This window comes from Suncus etruscus, chromosome 10 (genome assembly GCF_024139225.1).
Source record: "Suncus etruscus isolate mSunEtr1 chromosome 10, mSunEtr1.pri.cur, whole genome shotgun sequence".
Classification (NCBI taxonomy): Eukaryota; Metazoa; Chordata; class Mammalia; order Eulipotyphla; family Soricidae; genus Suncus; species Suncus etruscus.
Window position 1 is genome coordinate 24,859,188 of NC_064857.1, and position 12,087 is coordinate 24,871,274.

The 12,087-nt window shown below is 34.9% G+C and overlaps 1 non-coding gene across 1 annotated transcript; it reads left to right on the forward strand.

Moving 5' to 3' along the window:
* The first annotated feature begins 5,501 nt into the window (after positions 1-5,501).
* LOC126021584 (U6 spliceosomal RNA) lies at positions 5,502-5,608 on the forward strand. The gene has a single exon (XR_007500088.1). It is a non-coding gene; the product is annotated as a U6 spliceosomal RNA (small nuclear RNA).
* Positions 5,609-12,087: the final 6,479 nt, after the last annotated feature.

The following is a 12,087-nucleotide window of genomic DNA, read 5'->3' on the forward strand; positions in this document are numbered from 1 at the left end:
AAAATGCTTTAAAAATTAAAAAAAAAAAGTGCCTTAAATCCTACATTGGCACTCTGGACCATTTTTAAGAAGTTTATTTATTTTTTCCTGAGTCTGTTATATTCTCAAATAATTTCTTAATAGCCTGTTCACATCTGGAAAAACATGTGTAGGGTAAAAACTGAATCTATAAATGAGTTTGGTGAATATTACCAGTTCAATTAGCAATTAGTCTATGAGCATGTAATGTCTTTGCATTCTGTTAATTTTTCAAAAATTAATGTAGTTAGTTATTTGATTCTGAATTCAGAATTTATCAAATCAGTAGGAGGTTATGGTTAAAGGAGATGTAAGTTTGGGTTTTTATTCTGCCATAGAGAGAGAGAGAGTAAGATTCTGTACAATATTTTATATGTTCAGTACATTTGAGATCAACAGATAATGCACAGAATGTTATGTTTTAAGACTTGGAAAATATCATGTAATCAAAGTGGAGATAAGGATTGCAAGGTTGGGATTATGAAACTGTTCCAAAAATTTAGGTTCTTTTTTTTTCCATTCAAAGTTGTAAGATTAGCTATGACTGCATTTTGCCTGAAGATATAGGTGAGAGTTTTAGGTGAATTCTGATTTGAATGTAAACAGTTGAAGCAGTTTTACTGTTGAATAGATATTCTAAATTGTGAAACCAAACAGAACATTTTAATAAATATTATGTGAATCTTAGAATCACATCTAGTGATGACTATGAACTTCAAGAGATTTTGTTTATTTGTAACTTGCTTATATTTATATAAACAACAAAATGGGTAATAATTTGAGCTTCTATTTCAGGATGCACTGAATAATAAAATAAACAAATGAAAATTATAGCTAGCAAGAATTCTTGTTTATAAAAAGGTCCTCCAATCTCTAACCATTTTCCCAGCTATATAAACGAGGGAGAACAGCCATGAAAAGAAATTGGAAGGGTGTCCAAAGATTGTTTTTGTTTTTGAATGCCAACAGTTACAGTGTTCTGTTTATTTTTTATCTACTGAGTTAGAGTTTGGTACAGATGGGAAAAGGAAACAACAATAATGTAGTAAAGAAAGCCCACTATATTTCTGCCATTTTAAAAATATTTTTATGTCTGTTTGAGAAACAAATATATGCAGTTTGAAAGCATAGCCTTTACTTTCATTAAATGAAAAAGATAAGCATATGGATTTAAAATATTTAAACAATAGATCAAAGAAAAGCAAATCTTAATCTTCCTTTTAAACTTGTCTTTTATTCTTACTCTTTATACTTTATACTTTAATGATTGATGTATTTACACTTACATAGCATTTTCATGCAATTTTTAACCTTATAATTACATTATATGTACTTTGATTTAAAAACAAAAAAAAACCTAAGTGATCTATCTTGCAAGTTGTATATCAACACATGAATATCTACTTCACTTTTTCTTTTTTTGGTTTTTGGGCCACACCCGGTGACGCTCAGGGGTTATTCTTGGCGCTGCTCTCAGAAATTGCTCCTGGCTTGGAGGAACATTGGGGTGGGGAGATGGAACCAAGGTTCTTTCCTAGGTCAGCTGCATGCAAGGCAAATGCCTTACTGCTTCGGCACCATGCCTGCCCCATCTATTTCATTTTTTTAAAGTTGTTGCAGAGAATAGCATTTAGGTATATAGTTGTTGCAGAGAATAGCATTATGTATGGATTATAAATTACTTAATCTGACTAATATTGCTAAATACCGAGATCTTTTCTTTTTATTTTTAATCTACTAATGATTTTTATATGTCTTTGATGTAAGAAAAAATCAGTAATTTTGTTTTTTTTTCCTGAGATATAAAATTTATTCTGAGTATTCTATTATAAGCTATTTCATGAATATTACAACTTAAAATTTTATGTAGTGTGCTATTAATGAGTAGACTATTTTAATATTCTATTTTGGGGCAACATTTGACCTGCTCAGGGCTTACTCCAGGCTCTGTATTTAGGGATCACTCTTAGCTGAACTCAGGAAAACATATGGAGTCCTGGTATTAAACTCTGATCATGTGTTAAGGCATGTGCCATAAATCTGTACTACCTCTCCAGACCTAGTGAATAGATTTTTTCAGATTGAGAGTGACTCTAATTAAAAACAATTTAGAGAGTGTGTCTATGGTGGTTGTAATCCTGTGGATACAGTTCTCTAGGTAAAGTATTTATTTTTCATCCTAAAAAAAAAATACCATTGTATTGTGAGTGGGTCTGTCTTTCTAGCACAAGACATATTGTTGAACAACGTAGTCTACAATATATAGTGTGGCCATGTTCTCCCTTGAACATTTATAGGCTTGCTGGTCTCTTTCTTTGCTTACTATTCATACTCTGATGAAGCCCGTGTCCTCTCTTGAACTCATATTTCCTCTTTTTCTTTCTATTACACCTTTCTACCACACCTTTCTAAGCAAGTTGTGCTTAATAAAAACTACCTAGCTTCATATAAAAAGAATAACCTGGAGGGTTGGACTGTGTTTGGTGGCACTCAGCTTCATTGCAGTCCTGCAGTGAGGAATGACCTGACATCCCAGAGGATAGGACAAGAATTGGGGCTCTGTGTGCAGCCTATGGGAGAAAAACAATAAAGTATATAGTCCTCTACTGCTACTTTTGTTTCTATTTTTTTGCCAGGGGGTAGAAATTGGGTTTGGGGCCACACCCAGTGACACTCAAGGGTTACTCTTGACTATGCACTCAGAAATCGTGCTGGCTCATTGACCATATGGGAGGTTGGGGATGGAACCCAGGTTCGTCCTGGGTCAGCCGCTTGCAAGGCAAATGCTCTACTGCTGTGCTATTGCTTGGGCTTCTCTCCTGCTACTTTTAATTGTATATTATATTCCATCTAAACTTCTAGACCCCCTTGAATCTTCTGCATTCATCTAGCAAGAAATACCAAATTAAGTAGTATTGGGAAAATCCATTTGAATCTGAGTTCTTTAAAAAAAATTTTTATTAGAAATATTTAAGCACCATGATTATAAACATGTTTGTAGCTTGTGTTTCAGTCATAAACAGAATACCCCCCCTTCACCAGTACAACATTCCCACCACCAATCCCCCCTACCTCCCCTGCCCTTGCCTGTATTGCAACAGGCATTCTACTTCTCTCATTCTTTAACATTGTCATGTTAGTTGTTAGTGTAGTTATTTCCCTACCAGCATTCACCACTCATTGTGCTGAGCTTCAAACTGTGAGCTGGTCCTTCCATCCCTTAACTTTATTGTCTCTGGACCTTATTACAGTAATGTCTTTAATTTTTCTTAAAACCCATAGATAAGTGAGATTAATCTGTGTCTATCTCTCTCCCTCTGACTAATTTCACTCAGCATAATAGATTCCATGTACATCCATGTATAGGAAAATTTCATAACTTCATCTCTCCTGACAGCTGCATAATATTGCATTGTGTATATGTACCACAGTTTCTTTAGCTATTCATCTGTTAAAGGGCATCTTGGTTGTTTCCAGAGTCTGGCTATTGTAAATGAAATGAATATAGGTGTGAAAAAGGGATTTTTGTATTGTATTTTTGTGTTCCTAGGGTATATCCCTAGGAGTGGAATAACTGGATTATATGGGACCTCAATTTCCAGTTTTTTGAGGAATCTCCATATTGTTTTCCATAAAGGCCAAATCTGAGTTCTTATCTAAATCTTCTTTCCCACAGAACATGCATTTAGTCCACTGAATCTCTTTGGTAAGTAAAGACTCATAGCTAGAATTTTACCCAGAATTAAATGCAATGAGCAAGTTTTCCTAAAAAATACAAGGAGTTGCAGACTAAGATATTTTTTAACAATCCTCAAATAGATGTTGCCTGAATGAGAAAGTATTGGCCCAACTCCTAAAAAAGAACATTGTGTTGCCAGGATTCCATTCTGTACATGAGTACTCTTTCCTTCTTTTTTTTTGTTTTGTTTGTTTGTTTTACACACCTAATAGTTACCAATTCTTTAAAAACTATTCCTGAGGCTGGAGAGATAATGTGATGAGTAGGATACTTGTTCTGTGGCCAACCTGTGTCTGGTTACTGAAAACTCATATTGTCCTCTGAGCATTGTTAGAAGTGATTCATGAGCACAGCGCTAGGAGTTAAGTCCTGAGTGCTGCCTAGTATGACTCTAAACAACAACAGAATACTAATCCCATACCATTCATGAAAATGTCTCTTCCATGTGAGACTCCCATCACAGGGGCCGGAGAGATAGCATGGACATAAGGCGGTTGCCTTGCATGCAGCAGGACCATGTTTCGAATCCCAGCATCCCATATGGTCCCAGAGCCTGGTAGGAGCGATTTCTGAGCATAGAGCCAGGAATAACCCCTGAGCACTGCCAGGTGTGACCCAAAATCAAAACAAACAAACAAACAAACAAAAAAGACTCCCATCACATTTTAGTGGAATTATAAATACAATTTTCAACTTGTGTGTTGTGATAGGATTGATTATGTGATACTTGCTTATCATGTACTACTATTTATTACTAGTTCTACTGACTGATATTTTTTACGAAGTAGTCACTAGTAGCTACTCCCATCTCTCTTATCTTATCTCATAATGATCTCTCCACTGCACAATTTCCACATGAATCTGGCTCAATCTCAGCCACATTTATTTTTCAGTCCTCTTATTCACTTTTATCCCTTCCGCAAACATTTTTGTTTGTTTGTTTGTTTTGGGATCCACATCCAACAGTGTTCAGAGAATACTTCCGGTTCTGTGCTCAGAAATTGCTCTTGGAAGGCTTAGGGGTGCCTGCGAGCCAATCTGTGCTTCGCTCAGTGCAAGGCAAGCACCCTATCCGCTCTACTATTGTTCTGGCCCCAGCATAACCATTTTTTTTCTTTAATATTTATTATGTTTGGAGAATGAAATTATTTCCTTTGCTTCTTTATCTTTTAGAGCTGTGGTCTAGGATGGCTATTTCTGATTTGCTTTACTGAATTAGCCCAAATTCTTACATTTGGGATTATTTTTATTAATGTATATTTTTCTGAGACTATAAATTTTATGAAGACAGAAGCCTTCATCATTACCTATTGTTAGCTTCATTTCTATTAATACATATTTTATGTATTTATTGCTTTGTTTTTGTTGAGTTTTTTTGGGGGGGCCACATCTGGTGACACTCAGGGGTAACTCTTGGCTGTGGGCTCAGAAATCGCTCCTGGTTTGGGAGATACTATGAGATGCTGGGGATTGAACTGAGATCCATCCTTGATCAGTCGCGTGCAAGGCAAATGCTCTACCACTGCACTACTGCTCCAGCCTTATTGATACATATTTTAAAATAATTAATTAATCAAAGCCTGGCGTTTTGTACATTCATTTTGTTTTCTGAGTGGTATAAAGAGATAGATTAAAAGCTACTAAACTGGAATAGGACATTATTTTAGTTTATTTCTATATAAACATAGCATGCTGATTGAATATATTTTACATATATGGCATATAAAAATACTTTAGAATTAATGTGCTCACTTTGGCAACACATATACTGAAATTGTAACAATACAGAGAAGATTAGCATGGCCCCTGTGCAAGAATGACATGCAAATTTATAAAGCGTTCCATATTTTTAAAAGCTGACCTGTTGGCACAAAAAAAAGAATTATTGATTTATGCTATCAATTTAATGACATATTTTATTGTTTTGCACTTTTCTCTACATCACTAAGTTAACAATATAAACACATAAATACATAAAGGTGTATATCTAGGAAACTGGTTGTCCATACGCATTGCAGTTACATTTATACACACCGATATATATGCACACCGTCTGTATATCATATCAAAAGCTAATCTAAATAAATATTTATTCAATCATGTGTACTGGTTAGCACACAATTTACTCATGACCTCAGTTAAATATTCATACTAATGCTATTTAATGATTGGAACCCGGCAAAATATTAGTCTCTCTAAGCTTCAATTTCTGTATTATAAAAAAATAGTCTTATTACCTTAGACAGATTTCTATGAGGATTAATTGGGATTAAATATTGTAAAGGATTTAGGTTTTACCTGATATAATAACATTACTGTTTTTTACATTTTTCATATCATATTTCTAATAGCTCATTAACATATTAATAAAAACTGGTGACCTCAATCTATTATTATTTTATTTCTAAAAAATGTGGGCTTTGGATTCAGGCATTACTCCTGGTCCTATGTGTGGGGTGGCTCCTGACAGTGCTTAGGAGACCATGAGGTAGGAGGTTCAAACTCTGTTCTCTTTGATGCAAAACAGGATTTTCTAGCCTATTTAGATCTCATCCTAAATATTCCTTTTAAAATTCAAATAGATTTATCTAACATCTTTGACCAAACAACCTTATGTGGGACACCTAAGAAAGAAAAATGTTTCTCCAAATCTAAGCTAGATAGGCTGTACTCCTTTGGCCCATGCACTTGCTAGTAAACTAAACTTTGTTTTTATCATATTCTTTTTTAAGTTCTTTTTATCAGCCGACAAGAGGGTCTCCTGGAATATGGATCTAAGGAGATTTCTCATTTTCCCTCCAATTTCTGTTTTGGGGTGTGTGTGTGTGTTTGTGTGTGTGTGTGTGACTTTATTTGTGTGTGTGTGACTTTATTTGTGTGTGTGTGTGTGTGTGACTTTGTTAGTTTTGTGCCACACCTGGAAGTGCCTAGGACTTCTTGCTATGCTCAGGGATCACTCCTGCTGAGTCTCAGGGAACCATAAGAGGTGTCAAGGAACAAACCTAGGTTTGATATGTGCAAGGCAAGTACCCTGCCCATTGTACTATCTTTCTGTCCCAACCCTCCAATTCCTAAGTGAGGGATTGGAATGATTAGTATTGCTTAAAGGCAGACCTACAGATGCAAGATGTTGAAATATACCACACAGATCCTCCATAAAGTGCTTTTTTTCCTCTTTTTTGCTGTTCCTCTTTGTCTCACTCCAGCTGTGTCACCCCTATGCTAAGCTATGTGTATAGTTTATATGCCTGAATAAAAGGGGGAGTTCAAGGATTAAGTCACAACAGATTTATCTCATTCTAAGAACAGGAGCTGAGCTTAGTAAGAATGTGAATGAATTCAGCTGGGGAGCTTGAAAAGAGTTTGAATAGTGTGGAGTGCATGGTGCAAAAAAGTAAGGGGCATTATTAGATATTAGATATGGATAACTGATTGTTTTAACTGGTTGTTTTTCTGACATGAGCTGAGACAAACATGGGATTTCCCCGTGGCAGTTAAAATAGTCAGATGAGGTAGGAGGACCTGATGATCCAAGAATTGGTAGTGTCTCCCACTGTTGTAGACAGTTTTACAGAAAAAAATTTATCACACTTATCAAATAGACTGCAAAATGCAAAGTAAAAGTGAGATCCAAACTAGAACAAGCTATACATAAAGGAGAGCTGTTACACTAGCAGTCCAGAGGGCAAAGTGGGGAAGTATGGGATGCATGCTGGGAACAAAGGTGGAGGGAGGACAACACTGGTGGTGGGAATGGCCCTAATTCACTGTCATTAGGTACCTTAAATATAACTGTGTAAGACTTGATTCACATTGGTCACAATGCAAATTATTAAAAAACAACTACAGTAAAGTAAATAAAATTTATAGTACGTTAAATTAATAATCAAAGTATATTGAAGAACTCTCAGAGCACACTTCCAGAAAATGACCTTCAGTGATGATGGATGAAATATCACTGCCATTTAATTCTCTGCTACTTGACTTGAGTGATCCTTACATTTTCTGTTTACAGGTGTCAGAAACATAACATTTAGTATTGTACTTTCCCTTTAACAGAAATGTTGACATAGGGAAACAGTCAGTTGACTAGAAAAAGGCAGTGTTTTATTTTAGAGGAGTGCCTTGTCTTATAGTGAAAAAAGAAACCCAACTGTAAACACTAGACACACATAGACTTACAGTATGATTTCACAAAAGAGAAAAGTTGCAGTTGCAAAATAGGCTAAATAATTTTTATAGTTGGCTATAAGACATGCATTAAATGCTGGTTTTGTTTCAATAAATCTCCTGATACAAACAAGATTCTTGGTTTTATTTTTGGTATTACCATGCTTCCTTCTACATAGCACTGCATGTGTATTTGAAGGAGGCTGGCACACCTTTCACTGTTAAAGGGTAATTTTGTATTTGTCAATTTAAATAATAAATTAGGTATAAAATACTCATAGGAGGCAATAAAAGTGTATTTTAAATCAAAAGTAAAATTTGGGTGTTTGACCACACGTATGTCAAAACTTTAAAATTTAATTTTCATAATATGTTTACTTCTCTAATCTACACCACCCAAAATCTAACCAACCACAACATGGGACGAGGCAAAACAAAACAAAAAGAAATCACTTTTAAACTTTGGGAAGTTGGAAACTCTGTTTGTGCAAGATATGCCTCAAATAAAATAGTTTGAAACTATCTCAAAAGTCTTTAGTATATTAGTCTGGAATAAAAATATAACCTGCATAGATCAAGAAAATGTGTTCTGGAGATAATTTTATTTTATATTATTTATTTTTCTAGAATTAATATATAAACATTAATGTATGCCTATATTTATATATAACATGTACGAATAAAAACATGCACGCATACAATCCTTCTAACAAAATTTTTGTTACTTTTTTATATGATGCCAATACACATCAATCAGCTTATGATATTTAGTTTGCTTTGAAGAGAATTTATAAAAACACACTCCTACTTTGAGAAGATAAGGATTTTACCAACATATTGTTAATGAAATTAATTTAAAATACCCATTGCATAGTAACTATTTTCTCTTTGTGTTCCCATTATCTAAATGATCTGAATTTTCACCCTTTCCCCAGAGTAGGAAACAATTTAGATTCTAAGCTAATTGAGTCATGAGTCTTATGAAAAACCGCTGTTGTTATATAAATTGTTATTCTCATGGGCTTTTCTAAGAATACCAAGTATAAATGAATATACCACAAACAGAGGACTACTAAAGTCTCAAGAAAAGTTAAACAAGGGTAGTAAACTTTAAAAAAAAATAATTCCTTTATTTAAACACTGTGTTATAGAAACGTTCATAATTGGGTTTCAGTTATAGAATGTACACCATCCATGATCAGCAATGCAATTTCCCACAACCAATGTGCTCCTTTCCCTCCCCCACTTTACCCCTCCCCTTACATGTCTGAGACAGGCATTCTGCCTCTCACTATCATTGTCATAGTAGTTGCATTTCGGTTAGTGCTCTAACTGCAGTCACTGCTTTTATTAGCAAGCTTCATATCATAGGCTGGTCCTCAATCATGAAAAAAGCCTCTTTTTTTCTTTTAAAAATTATTGGCATTGTTTATTATGTTACAGCATTTGCAGTGATCACAGGAGAGTCTTAATCAGAAATTAAAGATGAGTATCTTTTCATCACAGTATTAAGTAGATATAGATTTTTAAAATGCCATCACTGAACAGCTATTTTCTTACTCCCTGAATATGTAGGACACTAGAAAAATAAAACTTGAAATGTCTCTTTTTTGCTACATGACTCACCTTTTCTACATGCTCTTGGTATTTCTTTTTTCTTTTTTTTCTTTCTTTCTTTCTTTTTTTGGTTTTAGGCTCACACCCGACAGTGCTCAGGGGTTACTCCTGGCTCTATGCTCAGAAATCACTCCTGGCAGGCTTAGGGGACCATATGGGATGCCGGGATTCGAATCACCATCCTTCTGCATGCAAGGCAAACGCCTTACCTCCATGCTATCTCTCCGGCCCCTCTTGGTATTTCTTTAATATTTGTTTTGATGAGACTGACAGATCAATAAACATGGTAGCCGTCAAAGTCCCATTTTAGGGCCAGAAGGGTGGTAGGGCATTTGCCTTGCATGCAGCCAACCCTGAAGGGACTCCGGTTCGATTCCTGGCATCCTATATAATCCCCAAAGCCAGGAGCGATTTCTAAGTGCAGAGCTAGAAGTAGCCCCTGAGCACTGCCAGGGGTTGGGCAAAAACAAAGAAAAAAACAAAACAAGTTCCCTAATAGATGCTTCACATTGTAAGCACCTTCTTTCTAAAGAAAGACTAGATAGGCGACAGGTTCTTTGGAAGAATACAGATGGCTCATTTGTTTTTCTTGTGAAATTTATATATGGGTTATATGTTACAACAAAGGAATATCATTGTTTTTGCTGATAAAAAATTAATTAAATTAGGATGTGAATTCCATCTGAGATATTACAGTAAAAGCCACAGAAGAAATAAAATCACTTATAGCCAACTATTTAATTTTCCTCCTCTGAGTCATTATATTCCTGTTTTGTTTAATTGTGGGGGAGTCACACCTGGTGATGCTCAGGGATAACTCCTGGCTCTGTGTTCAGAAATTGCCCCTGGCAGTTTTGGAGAACCATATGGAATGCCGGGATTTGAACCACTGTCCTTCCTGGGTCGCTGTGTGCAAGGCAAACACCATACCACTGTGCTACTTCTCTGGCCTTGAATCTTTATTTTCTTGCTTGAGAGCTGTCACATTGACTAACTGATAATACCATATTCAAAATAAAGAGAGACATTTTGGGTAAAAGAAACAGCACCAATAGTTTCAGAATTAAGAAAAGTGGCAAAATGTTTTTTTATTTTGATAAAATAAATCTAAAATAAAATTTATTATTTTCATAATTTTAAGGTAAGTAATTCGATGGCTTTATGAAAATAAATGACATGTTTGTGAGCATATTGTAATGTTATGATCTGTTTTAATCAACTATCTACTGGAATTTCTCTTTATACTAACATAAACTTTATGAAAGATTATAACATTATTTTATCAAACTTAGACTTACAATACGAGTGTGCCTAGTAACATGAAGTCGAAGAGTAAGATAAACCATTACAAGTGAGAAAGTACTGAAAAAATCCTTCAGGCAAGAAGTAAAAGAAACCATAAATATAGCTGTCATCTTATAATTGCTGTTGAGAGAAAATTAGTTTTATTATTTATAGATCTAAGATTCTTTATCAAAATAAATCTCACAACCCCAAATTTATTTAAAATGGTTTATTTTAAAATGGCAAGTAGTTTGGTTTTAGTCTCACTTGGTTGTACACTGTGCTTGGATTCATTATCCACAAAAAAATAAAAATCTGACAATAATTTAAAAGTATTCAGTAGCTCTTTTACTAATGTTAGCCTGTTTATTAAGGCATTGAGTCAACCTCATAGCCAATAAAAAGGGAGAAACAAAGCTTAGGAAAACTGAATGAAATACTTCATGGAAAAAGGTGAAATACACATGACATATATTCTAATATATAAAGGCAACATTATTATCAGACTTATTATTTTGGACAAACATAGTAATGTTGATTTCCTATCAACCAACGACTACCTTATATCTCATATACATTGACATGCTTTCTTCCGCAGGTCAAAGATTCTAACCGGTAAAGGCCCTTTGCCACTTAGAACCATTTATTTAGAAAGTCTCAAAATTAAATATACTGGGAACATTAGTGATGAGAAACTTTCATGGGTGAAGGTTGGTGTACATTGTAAGACTGAAACTCAATTTTTAACACTTTATAATCACAGTTTAAGTAAAAGAAAATTAAAATTTAGGAACCGGAGTGATGGCACAAGTGGTAGGGTGTTTGCCTTGCACTTGCTGACCTAGGATGAACTGCAGTTCAATCCTCCGGTGTCTCATAAGGTCCCCCAAGCCAGGAAGAATTTCTGAGTACATACCCAAGAGTAGCCCCTGAGCATCACTGGGTGTGGCCTAAAAAGCAAAAAAAAAAATTAAATATAAAATAGTGGGTTTTATTTTTTATTTATTTTCTTTTGTCTTTATATAAGCACCATGATTACATAAATAATTGTAGTTGTGTTTCAGTCATAAAAAGAACACCCCCCCTTTCACCAGTACAACCTTTCCACCACCAATGCTTCCCATCTCCCTCCTTCCCCATCCCCTGTTTGTATTCAAAACAAGCATTCTATTTCTCTCACTCATTAACATTGTCATGATGGTTTAGTCATCTCTCTAACTAAACTCACCACTCTATGTGGTGAGCTTCACATCGAAAGC